Source organism: Cetorhinus maximus, chromosome 13, assembly GCF_964194155.1.
Source record: "Cetorhinus maximus chromosome 13, sCetMax3.hap1.1, whole genome shotgun sequence".
Taxonomy (NCBI): Eukaryota; Metazoa; Chordata; class Chondrichthyes; order Lamniformes; family Cetorhinidae; genus Cetorhinus; species Cetorhinus maximus.
The window spans coordinates 81,301,051-81,313,389 of record NC_135891.1 but is presented as its reverse complement, the minus strand read 5'-3'; positions in this window follow the sequence as shown (position 1 = coordinate 81,313,389).

The window sequence follows — 12,339 nt, the reverse complement described above, 5'->3', positions numbered from 1 at the left end:
AAAAAATTAGATTGGCAGTAGTAGCCTGGATGAGGAGTTCTTAGAATGCTTTCGAGATAGTTTCTTAGAGCAGCATGTTCTGGAACCAACCAGGGAGCAGGTTATATTAGACTTGGTATTGTGTAACGTGACAGGATTAATTAATGACCTCAGAGTAAAGGTACCCCTCGGTAACAGCGAGCACAATATGATTGAATTTTACATCCAGTTTGAAAGGGAGAGGCGCGGGTCTAAGACTAGTATTTTAAAATTAAATAAGGGTAAGTGGGGATGAAAGCTGAACTAGCTGAAGTGAACTGCAAAACTAGGCTAGAGGATAGATCAATAGAGAAGCAGTGGCAGACATTTAAGGGGATATTTCAGCATATTCAGAATAAGTACATTCCTACTATAAAGAAAAGTTCGAAGGGGAGGACCCACCATCTGTGGTTAACTAAAGATGTTAAGGAAAGCATCAAACTTAAGGAAAAAGCATACAGCTCTGCAAAGATGAGTGGCAGGACAGATGATTGGACAGAATATAAAGAACAGCAGAGAATGACTAAAAGGTTAATCAGGAGAAAGAAATTAGAGTATGAGGAAGCTAGCTAGAAATGTAAAAATGGATAGCAAGAGTTTCTATAGGTATTTAAAAAGGAAAAGAGTAAGTAAAGTGAGTGTTGGTGCTCTAGAGAGTGACAGTGGGGAGCTAATAGTAGATAATATGGAAATGGCAGAAGAAATGAGCAAATGTTTTGCTTCTGTGCTCACTATAGAGGATACAAAAAACATTCTAGTCATAGCTGCAAATCAAGAGGTGAACAGGAGAAGGAACTTGGTGAAATTGAAATCACTCGGGAAATGGTACTGAACAAATTAATGGAGCTGCTGGCTGGCAAGTCTCCAGGTCCTGACAGACCACATCCTTGGGTCTTAAAAGAGGTGGCTAATGAGGTAGTCGATGCGCTAGTGTTAATTTTCCAAAATTCACTAGATTCTAGAAAGGTTCCATCAGATTGGAAAGTAACAAATATAACCCCTCTATTCAAGAAGGGAGGGAGGCAGAAAACCAGAAACTATAGGCCAGTTAGCTTGATGTCTGTCATGGGGAAGTTATTAGAATCAATCATTAAGGAGGTTATAGCTGGACTCTTAGAAGAGCTCATGGCAATCAGGAGAGCCAGCATGGTTTTGTGAAAGGAAAATCATGCTTAATCAATTTATTGGAGTTTTTTGAAGGATTAACATGTGCAGTGAATTAAGGAGAACCCTTAAACGTACTGTACTTGGATTTCCAGAAGGCATTTCATAACATGCCACATCAAAGATTATTATGGAAAATAAAAGCGCATGGTGTAGTGGGTAACATATTAGCATGGATAGAAGATTGGCTGGCTGGCAGAAAGCAGAGAGTATGCATAAATGGATCTTTTTCTGATTGGCAGGATGCGACAAGCGGAGTCCCACAGGGGTCTGTACTGGGGCCTCAATCATTTACATCAATGACTTAGGTGAGGGGGGTGAAGACATGGTAGCTAAATTTGAAGATGACACAAAGATAGGTAGGAAAATATGTTGTGAAGAGGACATGAGGAGGTTGCAGATGGATGTAGATAGGTTGGGTGAGTGGGCAAAGATCTGGCAAATGGAGTTTAATGTGGGAAAATGTGGAGTTGTTCACTTTGGCAGGAAGAACGAAAAAGTAGAGTATTACTTGAATGGAGAACGTCTGCATAATTCTGAGGTGCAGAGGGATCTAGGTGTTCTAGTACATGAGTCACTAAAGGTTAGTGTGCAGGTATAGCAAGTAATTAAGAAGGTTAATGGAATGCTATCCTTTACTACAAGAGGGATTGAACATAAAAGTAAAGATGCTATGCTTCAGTTTTACAGGGCATTGGCAAGACCACATCTCGAATATTGTGTGCAGTTTTGGTCTCCTTATTTAAGGAAGGATGTAAGTGCATTGGAGGCGGTTCAAAGGAGGTTTACTAGATTGATACCTGGAATGAATGGGTTGTCTTATGAGGAAAGGTTGGACAGACTGGGCTTGTTTCCACTGGAGTTTAGAAGAGTGAGGGGTGATTTGATTGAAGAATACAAGATCCCGAGCGGCCTTGACAAGGTGGACGTTGAAAGGATGTTTCCTCTTGTGGGTGAGTTCAGAACTAGGGGTCACTGTTTTAAAATTAGGGGTCGCCCTTTTAGGCAGAGATGAGGAGAATTTCTTTCTCTCAGAGGGTTGTGCGACTTTGGAATTCTCTGCCTCAGAAGTTGGTGGAGGCAGGTTGGTGAATATTTTTAAGGCAGAGGTAGATAGATTCCTGTTAGGCAAGGGAATCAAAGGTTATCGGGTTTAGATGGGAACGTGCAAATTGAAACACAAGATCAGCTATGATCTTATTGGATGGCGGAGCAGGCTTGAGGGGCTGAATGGTCTACTCCTGTTCCTATTTCTTAAGTTCTTATGTTCATCCCTTCCCCTCTTTCCCAGGATCATGATATGGTTCCTCTTATCCTCACCTTCCAACCTACCAGCCTCCATGTTCAACAGATCAGCCTTCAGAATGATGCCACCACCAAACACATTTTCCCCTTGCCTCTCCTTTCAGCATTCTGAAGGGACTGTCCCCTCCATGATATCCTTGACAACTCCTCAGCCAATACCTCCTTTTTCCAGGGTGCCTTCTCACTTAATTGCAGGAGTTGCACCAGGGAGGCGTCAGTGGCTGCTGCCAGGACTGCAGAAGGAAAAGAAGATGAAGGCCCATGGATTCCCGGGGTCTTGGGGTAGGCTAGGTAGAGGGGTGGGGTTTTGGGAGTGGGCTTAAAGAAGGGAGAGGGTAGGAAGGAAGGGGGCATTCGACGTAAGGGGGGAGCACCTCGCGATTGGCAAAGGGCAGCACCCAAAGAGTGACCGCCTCCCACCGGCCCTTTATACATTTCAGTTTAAAAATCGGGCTTCCCGCTCCCGCCCTGCTGTCCACACCAAATGTTTTATGGCGTGGGCAGCATATTATCAGCATCAACTGGCTTGAAAACAAGCTTATTTGACCCTTAATTATTCATTTAAATATGGCGAGCGGACTGCCGACTTCGGCATCCACCCCCCGCCCCTCCCATATTGTGGGGGAGAGCTCAGGGGGTGGGTGGGAAGGTTGCGGAATGGACACCCACCCTATTTTACATGCCCCCCCCTCACACCTGCCAGGGGCATAAAATTCAGCCCCATGTCGTCTGCTGTATATTGGGGTAGGGTTGCCAACTCTGGCTGGACGTATTCCGGGAGATGTTGGCTGAAGTGACTTACGGAAAGCTGGTGGCGTAGCACAAGTGCGCCTGGGAATGCTTGCAAATACTGACACATTCCCAGGGGGGTCTCTGTTCTAAATAATAGGCTACATGTCAACAGGTACAGAAAAATAAAGAAATCTGATGGACTCGAGGACTCCTCTGGATTTCCAATGGCTTCAGGAACCACAGTTTCAAAAGTTAAGCAGTGGAGACCAAGGGCAGAATTTAGCCCTCGATGGGCGGGTGGGCCCCACCGACTTGGCGGCGGGCAGGCAGCTGAACTCTGCTGCCGAAACAGGCCCCACCGCCACTTTGAGTGGGCGGGCCAATTAAGGCCCGCCCAGCAGGCAGTCCGACGCTTCCTGTGCAGGGGGGGAGGGATTCCCCAACTGTCAAAGTGCATTTTTTCGCGCATGGGAAATTGGTGATAGTTTAAAAAACTTCAGAAATAGAAAAATAAAAAAATTATTAACATGTCCCCTCATGTGACAATGTCACATGAGATGGGATGTGTTAATAAATATGACATAAAGTTTATTAAAGATTTTTAAAACGGACATGAAACCTCATCCCACCAGTGGATGAGGTTTCATGTTTTTTCTACTGCCCGCCGGGGCTCCTGGCCTGCCCGTCAGCCTTAAGGTTGGACGGGCAGGGCCTTTAATTGGGTTAATTATCCTGTCAATGGCCTCAATTGGCCATTGACAGGTCGGCAGGCAGACAGCTGATTTCGCTGTCCGCCCGCCTTCCTGAATATTTAAATGGGGCGGGATGACGTCGGGGGTTCCTCCCAACGTCATCCCACCTCATTTTCCCGTCGGTGAGTGGGCCCCGTCCCCAAATTGCCGACAGAAAAATTCTGGCCCAAGAATGAAAAGGGCAGCGACTGTAGAAACATGATAGCTCAGCCACGCTAAAATTATTTAACTTAGTACTTCTTCAGGTTACTGTAAGCAACTACAGAAAACGTACCAACACCTTTCCCATTAGATTAAAAACCTACCAAGATCAGTAGTTTTTAAAAAAAATAATTCATTCATGGGGTGCAGGTGTCCAAAATGTAGCCTGAAAACGCTGGAAAAACAGCAATAGCTGGGGGGAAAAACATGAGTATTTTGCCATTTTAGAAAAAGATGCTCCAACCCAAATGTCTTTTTATTAAAATGAAACCTGCTGCTTTGCAATTCGAGCATTGGTTTTAGACTTCAAGTCGAAATCTGATCACTAGTCAGTTGGGAAGCTTAAACTCACCAATTGTCATATAGGTTTCTTACAAAACTAAATTAAACCTTTATTAATTGAAGAAGTTATTTTAAGTACATACATAGATCTACAAATTACTACTATGATAGCACCTAAATCCCCTAATTAATCTAACACCCAGTTACTTTCATTAAGGCAACAGTAAAACACAGAGATTTTAAAAGACCCAAGCAAAGTGACACACAATACCCTGAACCAGTTGAATTCAAAGTGAGTTTTGTTAACTTCAGTTCTTTGTAGACAGTAGTTTGAGGCTTAGATGCTGGAGGTGTTTCATACTTGTCAGATCTTAGAGCTCCTTCCCTTGCACACAGCCTTCTCTCCTTTATACATATTTTCCCCTTTGAATGCAAATTCTCATTGTTTCACTATGTCTTTGGACTTTACCTCTCTAGTAATAAAAATCTCTTATAGTGCCAATTTTACCAGTAATCTTTGGGAAAAATAAACACACTGTTTCTAAACTTCTCCTGGCTAGGTGAAACATTTCACACCCTCTTTTGAATTCAAGCTAGTCTGGTTTATTTAAAAATGCAAATGCAAATCTTTACACCTATGAGCAAAATTTTGCTCTTGGTGGGCAGGCTTGGCAAGGGCAGGCCGGGGCTGTTGGGAAGCCGACCACTGCCCGCAATCGGGACCAGACTGTGATTTCACGCTGGTAAGCCAATTAAGCCCGCCCAGCGTGAAATGCAAGCGACAGTGCTGAGCGCTGCCTGATGCGGGCGGGGGGAGGAAGGTAAGTGGGCCGAGCGTGAACTTTGTCCATGCGCGCAAGTGAGTGCTGCTCCATACCTCAGGGAGCTGAAACATTTTTTAAAAAGAAAATGAAGAAAATAAAAATGTAATAAAACATGTCCCCTCATCTGACTCTGTCACATGAGCAAGGACATATTATTAATTAAATTTTAAAACTTCCATTATTATTTGCTTTTAGAAACCTTATCCCACTCATGGATGAGGTTTCCAAAAAAATGCAAAGGTCGCTTGGCCCTTGCATCTGCCTGTCAATCATTAGGTTGGATGGGCAACGAAAAATTTAATTTAATTGATTATTTACTGGCCTTAACAGGCCTTTTAATTGTCGGCGGGCGTGCTGCCAGTTCCAGTGTGCGCTCGCCAACCAAGCTATCGTGCAACTGTGCATTGACGTTGGCGTGTTCAGCCAACATCAACGCACGTCAATTCATGCTCGAGCAGGTCAGGTGCATGCCTGCCCGCTGAGCGAAAATTTCTGCCCCATGTTTACCTACTTAACATTTCAAACCTAGCTTATCTTCTGTTATATCAAAGCCTTCAGACCAACTGCCTTTAATTCAATTAAGTCACACACACACCGACATAGACACAGACCCAACTATTACTCTACAATAAATTCCAATAACATTATGAGAATTATTATATCTTCCTGACACCCTTTCACTTGCTTGAAACCTATTATAGTTTTAACTTCCCCAGTTCTGATGAGAGACTACTGACCTGAAGCATTAACTTTGTTTCTCTCTCCACAGATGCTACCAGACCTGCTGGGCAGCATTTAATGACAGTAATGGGGTTCATGCCTGCTGTCTGGGGAGCCTGCAAGAGCCCCATGTCACCCCTTTTAGGGAAGGCTTGCCGAATTAGAGACACTTAGGCACTTAACTGAACAGTGGTGGGCCTTCTCCAGGATCAAGGACCCCTGAGGCAGAAGTCCTGCCCACTAAGAGCTGCCAGCCAACCAGAGGCTGGCAGCTCTGTTGAATGGCAGCACCACATGGGCTGCTGCCAGTACAATGCCCACTCAAGGCTAATATTGTTGCTGGGTTACAGGTGAGTGAAAGTGAGAGAAGGGTCGTGGAGGAGGGGGGTCGGCAGCAAGGGCAGGGGGTAGCTCTCAGCGGGCACCCTCTTCTTGAGGCTTTTTCCCTTGATCAGGCATTTAAAGCTAGTAGATGGTAACAAAAAACAATCAGAAGCTTTTAGGCTTTACCTTTAGGGAGCAGGAATGCTTAGGGGATAAAATTGTGCTTCAATGTACAAAGCCTTGGTCATCGAGTATTGTGTTCAATTTTGGCCATTGCACTTCAGGATAGATATATTGCCCTTCGAGGGAATGCAATACAAATTAAGCACAATGATATCAGGGCTTGGATGGTTAAATTATGAGAATGGGTTGCATGACATGGAAATACTATTCAAGTTTATAGACGATTTAGGGGTAATCTGATAAAGGTGTTTAAAATGTTAAGTGCATTTAATATGGTAAATGCAGGGAAGCTATTTCCTGTGGGGAAATTCAGAAACCAGGGAACATAATCTCAATGCCACCTCCCCCCCACCCCACCCAAAACTCTATCTCTCTCTACTTTTAAGGTACTCCTTTTAAAACTTGCATCTTTAATCAAGCTATTGATCATCTGTCCTAATCTCTTTATGTGGTTCGATGTCAATTTTCTTTATACCTGTGAAGTGCCTTGGGATTATTCACTGGGCAGAATTTTGCTGTCGGCGAGCAGGGGGAGGGGCCCACTCGCTGACACGTAAAATGACGCAGGGTGACATCGGGCAGAACCCCTGACGTTATCCCGGCCCATTTAAACTTTCTGGTAGGCGGTGGCGCAGCAAAATCAGCTGTGGGCCCGCCGACCTGTCAATGGCCACTTGAGGCCATTGACAGGATAATTTAACCAATTAAAGGACCTGCACGTCCAACCTTAAGGTTGGCGGGCAGGCCAGGAGGACCGGTGGGGAATAGAAAAAAACATGAAACCTCATCCACCGGCGGGATGAGGTTTCATGCAGGGTTTAAAAAATTTTAATAAAGTTATTCTGTAAATTATGAACATGTCCCATCTCTTGTGACATTGTCACATGAGGAGGACATGTAAGGCATTTTTTTTTTTCTATTTTTAATATTTTTCAAAGTCCAGGCAATCTCCCTGAGGCTGCACTTAGCCTCAGGGAGATGTGCGCTCTTGCATGCGTATGTGCGAAAGAGCGCGCTCTCGCTTTTGGGGAATCCCCCCTGCCTGCACAGGGAGTGCATAGCGATTCCCACCAGACGTCACGCTGGGTGGGCCTTAATTGGCTCGCCTAAGTAAAATGGCGGTGCAGCCTGCTTCGCCAGCGGGGATCGGCTCCGCGCCTGCCGGAGATTGGGTCAGGCCCGCCCATCCGACAGGCAGAAAATTCTGCCCACTATGTTAAAGGTGCTACATAAATGTCAGTCATTAAAATTAAAGCTAGATCATTTAAGTAAACCTGGAAAGTCTCTGCCGTGAAGGCAGTGGACATGGAACAACTGGATCTTTTAAGAGTTAGATTTTTATTGAGTAAGTAAAAAGTGTGTTAAGGGATTGTGGAACTAAAGTGTGTAAATTGAATTAAGGTGGAGATCAGCCATGATCTCGTTGAGTAGTGGAGCAGGCTTGATGGAGCTGAATGGCCCACTATTGCCTCTATGCTTATTTGGTAGTGGGGGTGCCTGAGTATCAACAGTCAGCAGTACTCTGTAGTTTGCCCATCTTGCATAGTGGAATGAGCTAGCATTGAAAGCGTTAATCCTATCTCGTCCTCGGGCTGACACTGTTTGTGTGAATGTCGTTTTCACCTTTCAGCTGCGACATTGAAAAGCTGAATAGCTTTTTATGTGATGAGGGAGCAGCTGCATCCTGTATATTAGGAAATGGGTGAAACAATAGCCACCTAGTAAGGGACTCATTACAGCAAATCAGAGTGCAGTACAGTGTCTTCCATATTATGCAGGAACACTTGTTATTCATTGAATATTCTCCATTTAGAATAGAAAAATTATTTTTTGTTGGTCAGGATTTATATGTTGACTAGGTTTACAAATTTTGCTGTGTGAAATCTACTCTTCTATTAATTTTACTCTTGCATAAATATCTTTCCTACATATTGAAGAAAAATATACATAGGAAATATTTTCCACAGAGTATCATCTTTCTCAACCGCCAGCTAAAATTTCAACCATTATTACCCTGCCCTCTAGATCTTCCTAAATTTCAGTGCCCTACTGCACCTAACTTTCTGCTTACAGAAGGCACAGATATCAAGAAAAAATGATGGACACTCTGCTGGAGCACTGCCCTATTTACACTGCCCTGAGGTTTCAACAGCCTAAAATTGGAGCAATGACGCTCAGGAGGTCACTACAGCAACTCGCCGATTAGATTAGAGTTTGTAACATCCTAACCCAGGGAGGCATTATTCTAAGGATAAAGCATCTGAGCTCCTTAATTAGCTTTCAATCTGTGCAACTCCAAAAGGAATGAGCTCTACTGCATTTTCACATCACAACACATGCTGAACTTTAAATCTCTCATCTCTACATGTACAGTATCGTGTACATGGTACTTGCTTCCCTAACAACAAATGAAGGGTCATAAGATTAATAAGGAGTGGATCAATGATCTTTCCACTTCCTAGACCAAGGGTACTAGGACCAATAATTGTAGACAACCTACAAACTGAACACTGTCAAGGGTTTACACCTGGCATCTTCCTGCCCTCTGGAGCTCAGTTCCACACTGGGTAGTGCATTCAGCCCCAATGGCTCAGTTGGTGCCAATTTTGGTTTTAAAAAGGCTCCATGTACAACAATGGTTTTGAAAAAGCACAGAAGTTGAGCACATTATGATACTCCAACCCAATAATGTGAGGCTGTTCTGTAGTCAGAGGTCCTACCCTTCAGATGAAATGTTAAGCTGTCTGTTCTGGTGGTTCAGGCAAATATTAAAAGATCAAAAACATGGTTTGAAGAGGAGCATGGTATTCTCCTACTGTCCTGATTCGACCAACATTAACAGGGGGAAAAAAAGCAGACAAACTGCTCTTTCATTTCATTGCTGTTTTCCACATAAATTAAGCAGTACTGACTGATCCTAGACAAAAATAAAAATACCTGGAAAAACTCAGCAGGTCTGACAGCATCTGCGGAGAGGAACACAGTTAACGTTTCGAGTCCGTATGACTCTTCAACAGAACTAAGGAAAAATAGAAAAGAGGTGAAATATAAGCTGGTTTAAGGGGGGGTGGGACAGGTAGAGCTGGATAGAGGGCCAGTGATAGGTGGAGATAGCCAAAAGATGTCAGACAAAAGGACAAAGAGGTGTTGAAGGTGGTGATATTATCTAAGGAATGTGCTAATAGGTGACATTAAGGGTAGAAAGCAGGACAAGCAAGGTACAGATAGTCCTAGTGGGGGTGGGGTGGGGGGAAGGGAACGAAATAGGCTAAAAGGTAGAGATAAAACAATGGATGGAAATACATTTAAAAATAATGGAAATAGGTGGGAAAAGAAAAATCTATATAAATTATTGGAAAAAAAGGGGGTTCAGAAAGGGGGTGGGAGCAGCGGTTTCCTCTACATTGGAGAGACCAAACGCAGACTGGGTGACCGCTTTGCGGAACACCTTTGGTCTGTCCGCAAGCATGACCCAGACCTCCCTTTCGCTTGCCATTTCAACACTCCACCCTGCTCTCATACCCACATGTCCGTCCTTGGCCTGCTGCATTGTTGCAGTGAAGCTCAACGCAAACTGGAGGAACAGCACCTCAACTTCCGACTAGGCACTTCACAGCCTTCCGGACTGAATATTGAGTTCAACAATTTTAGATCATGAACTCTCTCCTCCATCCCCACCCCCTTTCTGATCCCCCTTTTTTCCAATAATTTATATAGATTTTTCTTTTCCCACCTATTTCCATTATTTTTAAATGTATTTCCATCCATTGTTTGATCTCTACCTTTTAGCCTATTTCGATCCCTTCCCCCCACCCCACCCCCACTAGGACTATCTGTACCTTGCTCGCCCTGCTTTCTACCCTTAATGTCACCTATTAGCACATTCCTTAGATAATATCACCACCACCAACACCTCTTTGTCCTTTTGTCTGACATCTTTTGGCTATCTCCACCTATCACTGGCCCTCTATCCAGCTCTACCCTTAAACCAGCTTATATTTCACCTCTTTTCTATTTTTCCTTAGTTCTGCTGAAGAGTCATACAGACTCGAAACGTTAACTGTATTCCTCTCCACAGATGCTGTCAGACCTGCTGAGTTTTTCCAGGTATTTTTATTTTTGTTTTGGATTTCCAGCATCCGCAGTTTGTCTGCTTTTATCTGACCGATGTGTGCTTTGTCAGCCTGTAACCAGGAAAAACATTTGAAATAATTTTTTTTTTGAAAATCATGAAATGCTGCTTCATCTGATCTCTTCCATTGTCAATGTCTGTGTTGGTTTAAAAGAGGGCAGTAAAAATTATAGCATCCTGCCTGCCTGCTACTTGCTCACCGCTCTATCATAAACACTTAAAGATGGCCTTTTGCCAGACACACACATTTAATTTTTTTTAAAAAGCACAGTTAAAAATGAAAAATAAGACTGAATGCAAACGAACTGGTTGATGGTCTACATGGGATGGTGCAGTCACTGTTTGTGTTGTTAGACTCGGATACTGGAGAGTCCTCTGATGGCTTTAGTTACAACATTTTTCCCAGATCAGTTCTTACGCAAACCAGATTTACTGGGCTGGACGTCTGATTTCCAGGGTCAACTTTAAAATTCTCCTTTCTGCTTTGAGGGAGTGCCATGTGGCACCCACTGCCACATGTGCCGTTCTTTAGGTGTGCTCTTACATTGCAGCTCTGTTTACAGGAGAGCTATCCTTCACTAACTTCTTCCATGCTCTTCTTGCCCCATTTAGCTCCTTATCAAGCAAAAAGTAAGCTGTTGAATGCTGCAACCAGGTTGCTGGGATTGAGGTACGTTGAATAGTTTGCATTTCCAGCTGAGATGATGTATGTTCTGCTGACTTTGTGGTTCCAACTTTTTTATTAATAGAACTTTATCTATTAATAATAATTCACAAAGCACCATAGTGGGTCTTGAAGCCACATTTTCTGGATCACTAGTAAAAATAATGTAAACACCACAATACTGTACCCTCTGGTAGTTTAGTGCTTATGTTACTTGTGAGGGAATAAGAACTCACATTTCTTTTATAATATATATATATATATATAGAGAGAGATATGCTCATTGCTATTTCTAAAAATTTCAAACTGGACAACGACCAAAATGGCTGAATCTATGTCTGTCTGTGACCCCAAACAAAAGAAGCTACATGGCAGTATCAGGGAAATAGTACATCATTATCCACGAAGAGCCACTAATGAACCCCTGTGGACTGCACAGACCAAATTCAAAAAGAGCTACACAAAAGCCACCTGCATTTCACAACCCAAGCTGGCCAGCAGGTGTCTGCTCATCTGCAAAGTCAAAAGGCCCTGCAACTTTCCTTTCAATTCTTAGTAGTCGGGACATTTGACAAACTTGGAGACCCAGACGAAGGATACATGCCCTTTGTCAAAGACAGTGTGGAAAAGTGGGAGTCATGAGACATGGGCCTCTGGCTTGTGGAACCAGTAATATTGCCTTGCTGAACTACAAAGTCTCAGTCTGCTTTTTTACCATCCCACTACCATCCCACAGACAAGGAACTCTGGCCCAGGTTGGATACCTGGCCCCATCTACATGCTTCTGGAATTTATGTACCATCTCCTACAAGACTGATTCATCTCTGTGTGTCGATCTCATTGTGTGAAGTCCACAGCACCGGAAAAGTGAATTACACAGCATCGGTTTTCAACCCATTGACCTACGTGAAGGAATACCTCATTCGACTTTGATTCTGGACTCAGGAACCTGCATGAAACAATATTTATTTTCTCTGTGGTCTCTGCACTGTAAATCTTTCTTTTCTCTATCCCTCTTTTTACTATATGAATGCAAAG